The sequence below is a fragment of the Cygnus atratus genome, chromosome 2, assembly GCF_013377495.2.
Source record: "Cygnus atratus isolate AKBS03 ecotype Queensland, Australia chromosome 2, CAtr_DNAZoo_HiC_assembly, whole genome shotgun sequence".
In the NCBI taxonomy this organism is placed as follows: Eukaryota; Metazoa; Chordata; class Aves; order Anseriformes; family Anatidae; genus Cygnus; species Cygnus atratus.
In genome coordinates, this window is record NC_066363.1 from 99,673,414 (window position 1) to 99,685,938 (window position 12,525).

Genomic DNA, 12,525 nt, shown 5'->3' on the forward strand with positions numbered 1-12,525 from the left:
GACAGAGCTGTAGGGGCAGCCCCTGCGAGGAGAGGCCAGTGCTGCCCTGTGCTGGGTATAACTAGTTCTAGCTGGCCCAACAGCCCTAGCACTGACCAAAGCTGAGCCCAGCAGCCATGGTGAGTGGGCGCCTGGCAGCTGGCCAAGGCCCCCTCACCACGGTTTTGAAAATCATTGTCAACCATGTAGCAGAGGTGAGTGACTTTGAGTCCCAGAGCATGGGGATAGAAGTTCCTCAGAATCCTCAGAAGCCCCCAAAAGATCCCTGAGAATATACTTTACCAATTATGCTGTTTCAAAAGCCATTTTCCCTAAGCCATGTGCAGACTGACACTTGTAACTTTATTGCCATTTTTGGGATGATGTTCCAGTAATGACAAGAAATGGAGACCTCTGATTAAAGTCTTTAAATTTGTGAACAGAGGTAATTTTGGAACTATTCTGGTAAGAGCCTTCAACTTTCTATAAAACTTAAATAAATATAATCCAAAGAAACAGCTATCTGGATTCAGATCTCAAGTGTTTAGGGACTGCTGAGTGTTACGTCCCATAGCTCAAAATTGATAAACTTTATATATTTTACCCCATTAAAAGTGTACTGTGAAAGAAAATCACTTGAAGTGACACTTCGCTTTTCTTTTAGCTTACTTTATTAGTATTCTCAGATATGATCCGTCATTGTCCAAGCATTATTTTCTGTCACCAGTTCCCTCATCACCCCTGCAGCGGCTATGTTCTCAAGATTAGGATGCAGAATAGACTATAAATTTTGTATGCTGATTCTTTAAGGAAAAAAAAGCACATTAGGTGCAGAGTAAGAGTTGCAGGCTGAGGGTGTTATAAATCTTGACTCTTTATGCCACATGGAGCCCTAAGAAAGTGGTATTCAGGATTGTATTTCATAGACCTTTCATGCATTTCAGGCTGTACTTGTGCTGTGCTAAGAATATATTTACGATGTGACCTGAGGAGTTATGTGGTTGTCAGGCTGATAGAATGGCAACAGGTAACTTTTAGAGATGAAAAGGAGAGAAATAGGATGACACATCTCTAATATCAAGGATTAGAATGTGAGGAAGAGGAAAGTAGGAGAGGAGATAGAGAAAGGAAAGGAATTTCTTTTTCTAAAACACACTATAAATAATGGAGAAATGATCTAAATAGTAAGGAGCCTGGGATCCCCTCTAGGTATTCTGAGAAGATCCAGGACATCATTTTCCTGAAGGTTTTGCAGGCTGGAAAGGTTTAAGTCTTTGAAAGTGTTTGAGAGGCACTCTCTATTAGACACCCCATCAGTTTTAAAGGCACCTTGACATTCTAAATATACTGTTAACTTCCATATGTGTGTTCTTTAATTGGAGAAAGAAAATGTGTGTTTTCACATCCTATATATCTGGACATGCTGGTTATGCAGGGAAAATGGTAAAACTGACTGCACCAATTTGAAAAAAGTGGTGTTAAATGTGTAAAGTACATCACGCATTATCTGGTAGGATAGGAACAAATCCGTTTTAACTGCATGGATTTTTATTATAATATAGTTTGTAAAAATGTCATAGTAAAAAAAAATATATATCTTAAAGTTGATAGTATTCCTTTTCAATTCAATTAAAACGAAACAATGAAAAGAGACGGAGGATGTTTAAAGGTGAGGGAAAAAGCAATGGGACAAAAAGACTTTTGCACATATTAGTATCTTATTGCTTATATTAAAGTTGTTACTCTGAGCTCCTGATGCTTACTCAGTGTATTGGGAGAAGTTGTAAGCCCTGCCAGAAGCTTCAGGACTCAAAACAGGAAGTGCATTCTCAATAACACCGAAATATTCTGTCACAGCATGACTTATGTTTTCCATAATGGAGAGTGGGCATTGTGGGTAGGGTTTGCCTTGATACAACCAGGCCTCTGGATAAGCAATTATATAAATTCACATTATGATTCAAGATCAGGTAATATTCCAGTGCGCCAGGTCCTTGAGCTTTTTTTAAAAGCAGCAGTTCTAGGTATAATTTAAAATGTTGCTGTCTGAGAGGTAGGACTCAATATTAAAATATTAAATTAAAAAAAAAGAATCAAATAATACAATTTTTCAGTGGAAGATATAAATATTCCTCTGAGGTATCAGCTACATAAACACTGAGGTTAAATATCTCCAGTTTGAAATGTCTAGTGTAAGACAAGCTGGCTTTATTGTTTTTATTATTACCTAATCTGTTAATTTAATATTTTGTTGTCCTGTTGAAATCCTACAGATGTCAGCATTAATACCTTGCACTGATAAATGTTGAATCTCAGGAGCCTCATTTTGTTTTGATAAATCAGAGCTGATAATATTAGCTGTAAATGCTGTTAGATGCATCCTCAATCATATTTTTGTTATACATGGTAAATTTAACTGTTGTTTTACTGTGTTGATGTCAGTCACTGTTTAACTTAGCATAATTTTATTTTATTTCAGTTAATTTTGTGTGTGTGTGTGTGTTCACTTTTAAGATAACTTTTCTTCCAATCTATTTCATCTTATTAATGTAAGTATTTAGTGCAATTGACAGACTGCATTTTCCTCTGCTGGATTAACTTTCAAACAATTAGTCTTTCTCTTTTTATCTGCCAGTTGTGCTGTTCTGCACTCTGAATACAATGTTGATGGATTAAGGTTAAAATCTGCTCTCATAAAATTCAGGGGTGCATTTTTCTCTGTTCTCTCCTCTTAGGATCTTGAACTCTACATCCTCAGGGTCATTGCACCAAGGTTCCCCTTGACTTTCACACCCACAACTGGTTCTTTCTCTTTTGTAAGTATCAAGCCCAGCAGAGCACCTTCTATTGTTGGCTCCTTAATCATGTGCATCAGGAAGCTGTCATTAGTAGGCCACGCTGTGTTGTCTGTCCTTCCAGGAGATATAAGGGTGGTTAAAGCTGTAGATCATTGGTTATTTACAGAGTGTTACATGAAAAATGCTACCAGATTGGAGTGATTTAATGATTAGGAGGATTTCAGTTCTCTTATACCTACTTCAGGAAAATAAACTGTATAAACAAATAATAATAATAAAGATTGAATGTGAGTTTATGGAAAATTGATTCCATAAAACTAACTGTATGTAATTTTACTGACATGCCAAGTATTACAAATCAGTTTATATTTTATTAGCACAATGATAATTATTTTTTTTTCTAAAGCACTGTAGTTATTATAATGCAACATTTTTATTAAGAATTTGAAATGGTGTGAAAGAAAAACGATGCATATTAATTGGATTGAATGAGGGTTAGATGATACATCTCAGAATGAGGAAAGAGCCACTAACTAGTTGCATTGATGAGGATGTTTTTGGTTATGCTGCTTTTCTCACAAATTGCCAATCAAATCTTCACTGATAAAGGTGAAAGTGTTCCAAAATTTAAGAAAATGGTTATTAATGAAGAGTGATGAAGAGGATCCAACCCTTGTACAATATTTACATTTTTTATTATTTTTTATTTTTTTTTACTATGACAAGGTGTATGGTCATATATCAGTAATAAAACAGTTCTTCCTTACTCTGCAGTTTCTGCCTGCAGGATTAGCTGTTGAGAAGTGTTTGTGTAAAATTATAAGAGCAATTGCAGTATATAGATTCATAGCATTACCATGTATGTTTAAACAGTGGTATACATGGAAAAATTAATCTGAAGTATAATAGCTGGACATGACTGATGTGCAGTTGGAAATGCAAAGTAAGTAAACCCCGCTGGCAGAATAAAATAAAGTGAAAAGCTCTTCCCAGCTTTTTCCAGCTGAATCTGTGCCCTCTACATCACTATTAAAAGTTAGCCACTCTCTCACTTATCTAGTTTGTAACCGAGGGCTTGGAAATACACCAGCTACAACAATTGGGTAAAGAACATGCAAGCAATTAGAGATGCATTACAGATCTAGTCGCTATGCAATATAGCCCGGCATCTACCTGTAGGAATAGCTGTGACTGCATCCTACACTAAAAGCTACTGAAACTCTAAACCTCATTCTTTTTCTATTATACTAATGCTAGTTGCTTACCTTTGAAGTAATTTATCAGTAATGGAACACCAGCGATGAATTTAGCTCATGCTTTGTGCCTGAATGAACTAGCATCCCAGAAATGAAGAGAAAGAGACCCGAGGCAGCTAAAAGTGAGAAGAATGAACTTTCACTGAAGATCTCATGGAATAATCACTCCCTGGAATGGACAGGTCACTCCCTGGAAGGACATGGAAAGAATCACCTACTATTAGCCTGATAGAGGTAGGATAAAAATACAATAAAATGTTGGCTATGTCTATATTAACATGGGTTTGGTTTGAAACTTGTGGACATAGGAAGTGAAACATGCAATGGAAATCATGTCCAAACTATTTATGGTTATCTTTGTTTAATTGTTTTATGTTGCAAAACATTCAGGTTACTTTTGATTGCTACCTCCATCTTTTTCACTCGTTTCCCTATGATGCCAGCCAAAGCTGTTTCAACACTAAAATTTTAAACTGCCTCCACTTCTCACTGGAAAATTTAAATAAAATAATTCATTTTAACATGTTAGTAGTTGTTATTGCACTATCGTAGTCTACTTATGCATTTCAACTTGTCAAAAAATGATGGGTTGTTATGGGTGTTTTAATGAAAGACCGTATTAAAAATACCAGAGTAATGTAAAAAATATTGCAAATGAGTTCAAAATTAAAGGCACTTCATGTCCTTTATTGGATTCCTATAGTTTTGCACGTGTTCAGACTAATGGCTGACAGGATGTGATGGGAATGCAGAAATCAAGCTGGTAGATCAAGTATTCCCAAACACTAGAGATTTACTATTTCTTTTTCACAGGACTACAACATTGATTTTTATAGACATATATGTATGTATGTATGTGAATATTTATAAAGTGTATGTGCATATAGATTAAACATATTAGATATAAAATATGCATATTTATATTTACATTATATCTATATAAATGCAAGGCAAGGACATCAGTTCACCTAAGGAGAAGATGACCTTGAATTCTAGTTTGCACAAGAACTTTGCTGTACATTTCAAGTGAACTTCTTGGGCCACCTTCTTTGGTACAGTTGGAAAGGTTTGCAAGGGACAGGTACTATGAACAGCTTTTAAAATCAACCTATCTAAGACTTCCTGTTGCATGATGGACTCTAGATTAAAGTACAATTGTTGATATGACTCATGCTACCTTCTCTTCCCATGTTTACGTTGGTATTCCACAGTTAGAAAAGGTAAGCGAGTGAAGACAGAAACTGCCATTGTGTAAAAGTGAAGAACTGTGTGTGATAAGACAGAATTTGCCACAGGAAATTCAGGAATATGAGTAAAGTGTCCCTCAAATCCCCAGAGGCAGACTGTGGGATTAAAGAGTGTAGTAAACTAATAAAACAATTTCTTATTTAGCAGAAGAGAGAAAGAAATTGTTAGTCACTGATTTGTTCTGAGACTGTGTCCAGGGTGGCATTTTCAGATTATTTCCACTCCCAATGAATGTAACTTTGAACGTTAAACAAACAAGCAAGCAAACAAACAAAAACTAAGAAGGATTGATCTTTTAAAAATATTTTAAGACTTCTTTAAGTTGCATCCATATATGATAAGTAGAACAGAAAACTTCATCATACTTATATCCAACTAGACTTTGTAGTAATGGTCAATTATCTGATATCTGGGAGGCCAAGTTTTGTCTCCTTTTTTTCTGTGAAGGTATTCTGGAGCATGTATAGACTTGGAAAAGTGAAGAGAGGAGTCTGAGATAAAGATCCAGACGTCTGTTTAAGAAAACAAATAAATCTCCCTCTTTGAGGGTCCAGGTTTACTTCAAGAACTCTGAATACAAGAAAATCTGGATTAAAATCTTTGTCTATGCTAAAGCAATATCTTACCCAGTAATAAAGGTATGGCCAATGTAGCCTAGATACCAGTTTTTCTTTTTTTCACTGGCTTTCCAGTGGCTCAGCTTCAGAAGAGGAAGAGTCTGTCCATTGCAAAGTGATTAAGGATATTTTTCAGGTACCTTGCTTCTTTCTCAGACTGAACATAGGCTTATTTTCTGTATGAGTGCTCTTGCTAATAGGTTATCATGAAAAAGGTTGTCATGAAAACTTATGAGTTTTTGCTGTATGTAACATTTCCAGGGTCCCTAAATTTTGCAGCAAAATAGAACTTAAGATCTGATGAAGAAGGGACCTTTCTCTACCAAGCAGGCAGTGTTTCAGGTGAAAGTTAAATGTTTGACATGATCGGGACTCTTTTGGGTGTGGAACCTCCATTTGTGAAGGTGTTCAAAAGCCCTCTGGGACATGGTCCTGGGCATCTGGCTCTAGGTGACCCTACTTGAGCGGGGGGATTGGACCAGATGACTTCTAGAGGTCCCTTCCAACCTCAGCCATTCTGTGATCCTGTGAGTATATGTGGACAGTTAATCTAAGCCTCTACAACATTAAGGTTCAATAGAGAACAGCTGAAAGAATATAGGGGTCTGTTTACAGTCCTGGAGAAAAGAAGGAATAGATTTCTAACTATAGATGTGTTTCAGATGATTTAATTCCCAACCGGGTTTATGAAGACTATTTCAACAGAGTAATTTTGTATCTTTTCTTTATGATATAACTTTTTTTTTTTTTATGGTAAAGGGAAATGGTGTATATATGCCATCTGCCTTGGCATTAGTGAAACATTTAATGCAATAAAAGCTGAAAATTGTAAGTTATAATGAGGAAGACAGGCTTTTAGCAAAATGATAAAGTAGGGAAAGAACTAGCTGAAGGAGAAGAACTGGCTTGTGCCAAAAAAAAAAAAAAAAAAAAAGGAAAGAGCTTAATAGTGAAATTCTTGAAGGTCAGAGAGACCTCACTGAGCTTGATGGAAAAAATATAAGGAGTAGTGCATCGATGCAATGTTTTGATGAAAAAAAGATTGAAAAACATCATCAATAAAGAGGAAGATCAAAATATCATATTGGAGGGATGACTTTTTACATATTGCCCTATCCTATATATGATGCCGCAAAGACTGGAGTAAAAGAGCAGAAATTGAATAACATAAAAGTAAACAATATTTGTTAAGCTGAAAACGAACCAAACCAAACAAACAAACAAAATGCACAACTAAACAAAACAAAACAAGTGGAGAAGGCTTGGAATCAATTAGAGGATTACAATGCATCAGGAATGAGATGCAGCTACTAAAAGATGTAGATTTAGGATACAGTAGGAAAGATATGTCTGTGTGTGTACAGGGGAATTGTCGTGAACTGACAGTTTACCATCTTTACCATACTAAGTACTGTAGCAAGAGTATATTAAACTGGACAATAATATGTTTAAGTAAAAAATCAGAAGAGACTTTTTAAAAATAATAAGAATGAAATTTTGGAGCAGTAACCAATAAAAGGAACAGGCAAGATATACCTAACTTTTTCTTTTTTAAGGTAGAGTTTGGTGAGTTCATTAAATCATTTAAATAATGTGGTTATCTGCAGTAGGAGAGGATGACTCAGGAAGTCCTGTGATCAAGAGTGAAATAAGAGACAGCAGTGATGAATATCACAGGAATATTTAAGATAGACTGATCACTCGTCTACCATTATTCCCCCCTAATAGCCTTGAGGAGTTTCATGAAATGCCTGGCTGCCACACTATTTTTCAGGTGACACCTGACAATTGATGCTGATCACCATGGCACATCCCACATAGCTCTGCTGTTATTATTAAAAGGTTCATCTGCTATTTGCTGGAATATGTGTTCTACTTAGTCACATAAGTTTTCTTGAAATATAAACAGCAGTAGCAAACCACCCAAAGCAGAACATATAACTATATACTGTCTGTGTATATCTAAGTTTATATAATTGCACTGGAATTTATGTCTCTTCAGGAACTTGAGAACTTACAGAGCTATAAAATATTTAATATGGCCAGAAATATTGTTATTACTTTTTACAGGAGTAAGTGTATGCATTTTATTTGCCTTCTTTTCTCATAACAAGTACTGTAAATGAGAAATAAATACTGAGAGCTGCACAGCCCTACATCTCTCACACAAAGGAAAGTCATTTTTAAAATAGCTCTGTCCTTTGAACAAGAAAGTGAAGAAACACACAGAATAACAAGGCACTTTGGCTATTCAGCTCTTGGGTAAAAATGAATCTATCAAATGTTTACCTTTAACAGTTCGGTTGCATTCTTTTGTAGTAAAGGATAAAATTATCAGTTGTGTTCCACCAATTTAGGAAAAAATGTCACTTTACGCTCATTGTTATGCAGGAATATGTTAGGAAAGCTTATAGTAGGCAGTGACAATTCATGTACTGGAAGTCTAGGTTTGGTAGCCTGAAGATTTCACCAACTAAAGTATAAATATATTTTCAGTAACTCACTGATGTCTTTCATTTTGCTTAGTCTCTGCTTTGGAATATTTCAACAAGTGGGATTTGATATCAATTTAATAATGTGCTTAGCACATGTTAAATACATATACTGAGTCAATTGACAGATGGAATGTTTCTTGTATAGCACTAGAATTTAAAGGAGACCAAAACAAAAACAACGACAACAACAAAAACAACAAAAGAAAAAATCATAGAAACATAGAATGGCTTGGGTTGCAAGGAACCTTAAAGTTCATCTAATTCCAATCCCCCTGCCATGGGCAGGGATACCTCCCACTACACCAGGTTACTCGAAGCTCCATCCAACCTGGCCTTGAACACTTTCAGGGATGGGGTATCCACAGCTTCTCTGGGCAACCTGTTCCAGTGCCTCATCACCCTCAGACTAAAGAATTTCTTCCCAATATTTAATATAAATCTACCCTCTTTTAGTTTAAAGCTGTTACCCCTTGTCCTGTCATTATAGCCCCTGACAAAGAGTCCCTCGCCACCTTTCTTGTAGGCCCCTTTTAGGTACTGGAAGACCAGTCTGGAAGGCCTCCCTGGAGCCTTCTCTTCTCGAGGCTGAACAACCTCAACTCTCTCAGCCTGTCTTCATAGGAGAGGTGCTCCAGCCCTTTGATCATCTTTGCGGCCCTCCACTGGACTTGATCTAATACATCCATGTCCTTGTGCTGGGGGCCCCAGAGCTGAACACAATACTCCAGGTGGGGTCTCATGAGAGCAGAGTAGAGGGGGAAAATCACTGCCCTCGAGCTATTGGCCATGCTTCTTTTGATGCAGCCCAGGATATGGTTGGCTTTCTGGGCTGCAAGTGCACTTTGGTGACTCATGTTGAGCTTCCTGTTAACCAATACCCACAGGTCCTTCTCCTCAGGGCTACTCTCAATCCATTCTCCACACAGCTTGTATTTGAGTTTAGGATAGGCTTGGCCCAGATGCAGGACCATGCACTATCTTGAATTTCATGAAGTTTGCACAGGCCTACCTCTCAAGCCTCTTGAGGTCCCTCTGGATGACATCCCTTCCCTCTAGCGTGTTGACTGCACCACACAGCTTGGTGTCATTGGCAAATTTCCTGAGGGCACACTCAAACTCCCTGTCCATGTAACCAACAAAGATGGTAAACAGTGCCAGCGCCAATACTGACTGCTGAGGAACACCACTTGTTACTAATCTCCACCTGGACATCGAGCTGTTGACCACAAAAATAAGAAAATGTCCTGTATAGAAGGAGGATGGAAGGAACAAAAAGGTGTATGTCCTTGACAACAGTTTATAAGCACAAGCATGACTTTTGTACTTATTACTTTCTGCTACAGTCCAATGGGGTTGGAAAACAGATAATTTTTTTTCAGAACCATTGCTAATATACATTGGACTTTTTTAATGAAAGATAGATTATACTTTTGAATCTTCAAACTTTGCAGATGGATACATTTATTTTAAGATTGACTAAGACTGGTTATTGAGAACCACGGAGAATACAAAACCATATGAGATGCTTGCTTTAAACACTGCCATTAGAAAACAAAAGGTTAAAATCTTGGTGAATAGAGAAGAAATTATATATTTTATTTCTTGATGTTATTTCACTGTTACATCATATTTTCCTAAATAAGCTAGAGAAATATAGTCCTAATGAAAGTACTGCCAAGTATGAGTTAGCTAGTTAAACAATATTCAGAAAGTAACTTATTTGCTGATTATCAGAAAAGAGGGAAGGCAGTGTACTACTCCATATAATTTATGACTGATATAACTAAACAAGGAATGTTTCATTGTGCTTTCGGGTTGTATGCTGCTAAAAGTACTGGGAGAATGTGGAAGAATCGAGTAAGAAGAATGTAATTTGAATTTTGGATTTTTTTTACAAAAGTTATAATGAACTGGAAAAATGCCTTAAAGATTAACGAGATTTAATTCAGCAAGGATAAAGATGAAGTACTATGCCTAAATGTAGTCAGTTTTGAAATAACCAGAAGCTGGGTGTGAAATAAATGAAGTTTCTTCTCATATGCATGGTTCTCACTGTTCAGGACAGAACACCAATTATGTTGATTCATTGATTTATTTACTTCTACATCCAAACAATGAAGAGATAGGCAACAGCTGCCCAAGACAGCATTGAAAACCTAAACTATTGCCTAAATCTCCGTGCATTTATCAAAATCAGGAATGAAAAAGGCCAAGAAAGAAGCAGTAATAGCTAGGAGTAATGGTGAGGAAAAACTAAGTTATCTGATACTTATTTTTTATGCATCATTTGATCATTTTTATGCATCACCTCTGAAGACCTCCTAACTTAGGTAATGCCTTGTGATCTCATTATTTTATTCTATTCTAATCATTAGGAATAGGAAGGTATTTTCAACTCTAAGGCAAAATTTCAGCTATGGATAAAATGTTTCCAAACAAAAAAAGAGGGTTCAAACACAGAGCCTTAAAGGAAATGAGAAAATAATGTATTTTTTACAAATTTTGGATAGAAAATCTTCCATTTAGAACAGTTGTTTTGTTCTTGTGAAGTATCTGGAGGAAGATTAATGGGAGAAGAAACAGCAAAAAGGAAAAAAAGAAATCTTAAAATCCCCTTAATGAACGTGAAACCATAGAAAATAACATAATAGGCACAATTCACATTATGATGACAGCCTGAAAGTGTGTGTGAGGTCTAAAAGAAACCACCTAGATTCAGTCTAACTGATTTTGGGATAGTGAGTTGAGATGTTGCATCTCTTGAAAAGTATGGTTATCCTCAAAGTACTGCTTAAAGAGCTAGAGGTATTTCTCCTGTCAGAAACTCCATGCAATATTTCAAAGGAAATCTTTCTTTTAAACATTAGAGTCATCTAGGAAGTATGGACAGAACCATTTTGCTCTGTATTGGCCTAGTAGGCTATGGATTTATGGACATGATTAAACTATCTGTCACAAATACTGGAATATTTTCTTTTTTTTTCTGATCTGAGCATCAGCCTGATACCTGTAATATCCAGTGCCATTCAGCCAGTACTTTGCCTGCAGGCAAAATTCTGAAGTGTACCTATTTCATGAGGTCGCTGAGAGGAATGGCAAACGTTAATAATGAATTCAAGATATTTGCTCCAATATAAAGGAAAAATGTTGGTTTGGGTGAAAAGAATTTCATTTTAATATGACCTTTTGTACAGAGAAACCATATGTTTTGGAGAGTTTTGGCTTGGTCTGGTAAACCACTACTGCATATATTGCAGCCATGCATTGCTAGCCATGCATGAAAACTCTATAGGCTTTTTTACAAAATTTTTAATTTCATTCATCATTTATAACTTTTTACACTGATTTCACAAACTCAGAAGGTTGTTCATAAAAACTAATGAGTGAGACTAAGTGCCTTGTTTTGTACTATTCCAAAAATTTCTAGTATTCGATCCCAAGGACTAACTCATTTGTTCTTCTAAGAATAAAGAAGTTGACTTTTAACTTATAAGAAATATATTTAGGATGCATTAGGTGGATATCTGTTTTTCTCTGACTTCATTTTCCTCTTCCACCTGCTACTTCATCTTTTATTCAGTAGTTTAGAAGTGCACTAATATTTCATAAGATGCTTTTTTTTTTCTTCCCATGTTCACAATTTCTGTGTTTGCAGTTACAGATATATTTGTGTTCTCTGATTTTCATAAGGACTCTTCCCAGCACACAGCACAAGGTAATAGCCTGTAATAAGACTTAGCTTTAGAAATGTCAAACAATAAAAATGGAAGATATAGTAGACAAAGAAAACCACTTTTTTTTTTTTTTTTTTTCCCAGTTGCTTCCTGCACAGGGATGAGAGGATTCTGCTATCATCTCTGACACAAGTACTCAGCTGCTTATTCAGGCTTATTTCACAGGAAAGAAATACCACCTGAACAACAACTAATTTGGGAAAAATGGGCTTCCTGATCAAAAAAAGAGAATATTTCTGTGAGGAGATGGGAGGCTTTATCCACAGGACATGAGAGACTCTGATCAAAATCATTACTGGCTAGCAAACCACCTCTTCCTTGAACAAAGACCAGGATAAAGAAAGGTAGAAGAGGGGACTGGTTACATCCTATTCTGACTCAAAATATTCACCAGTAAG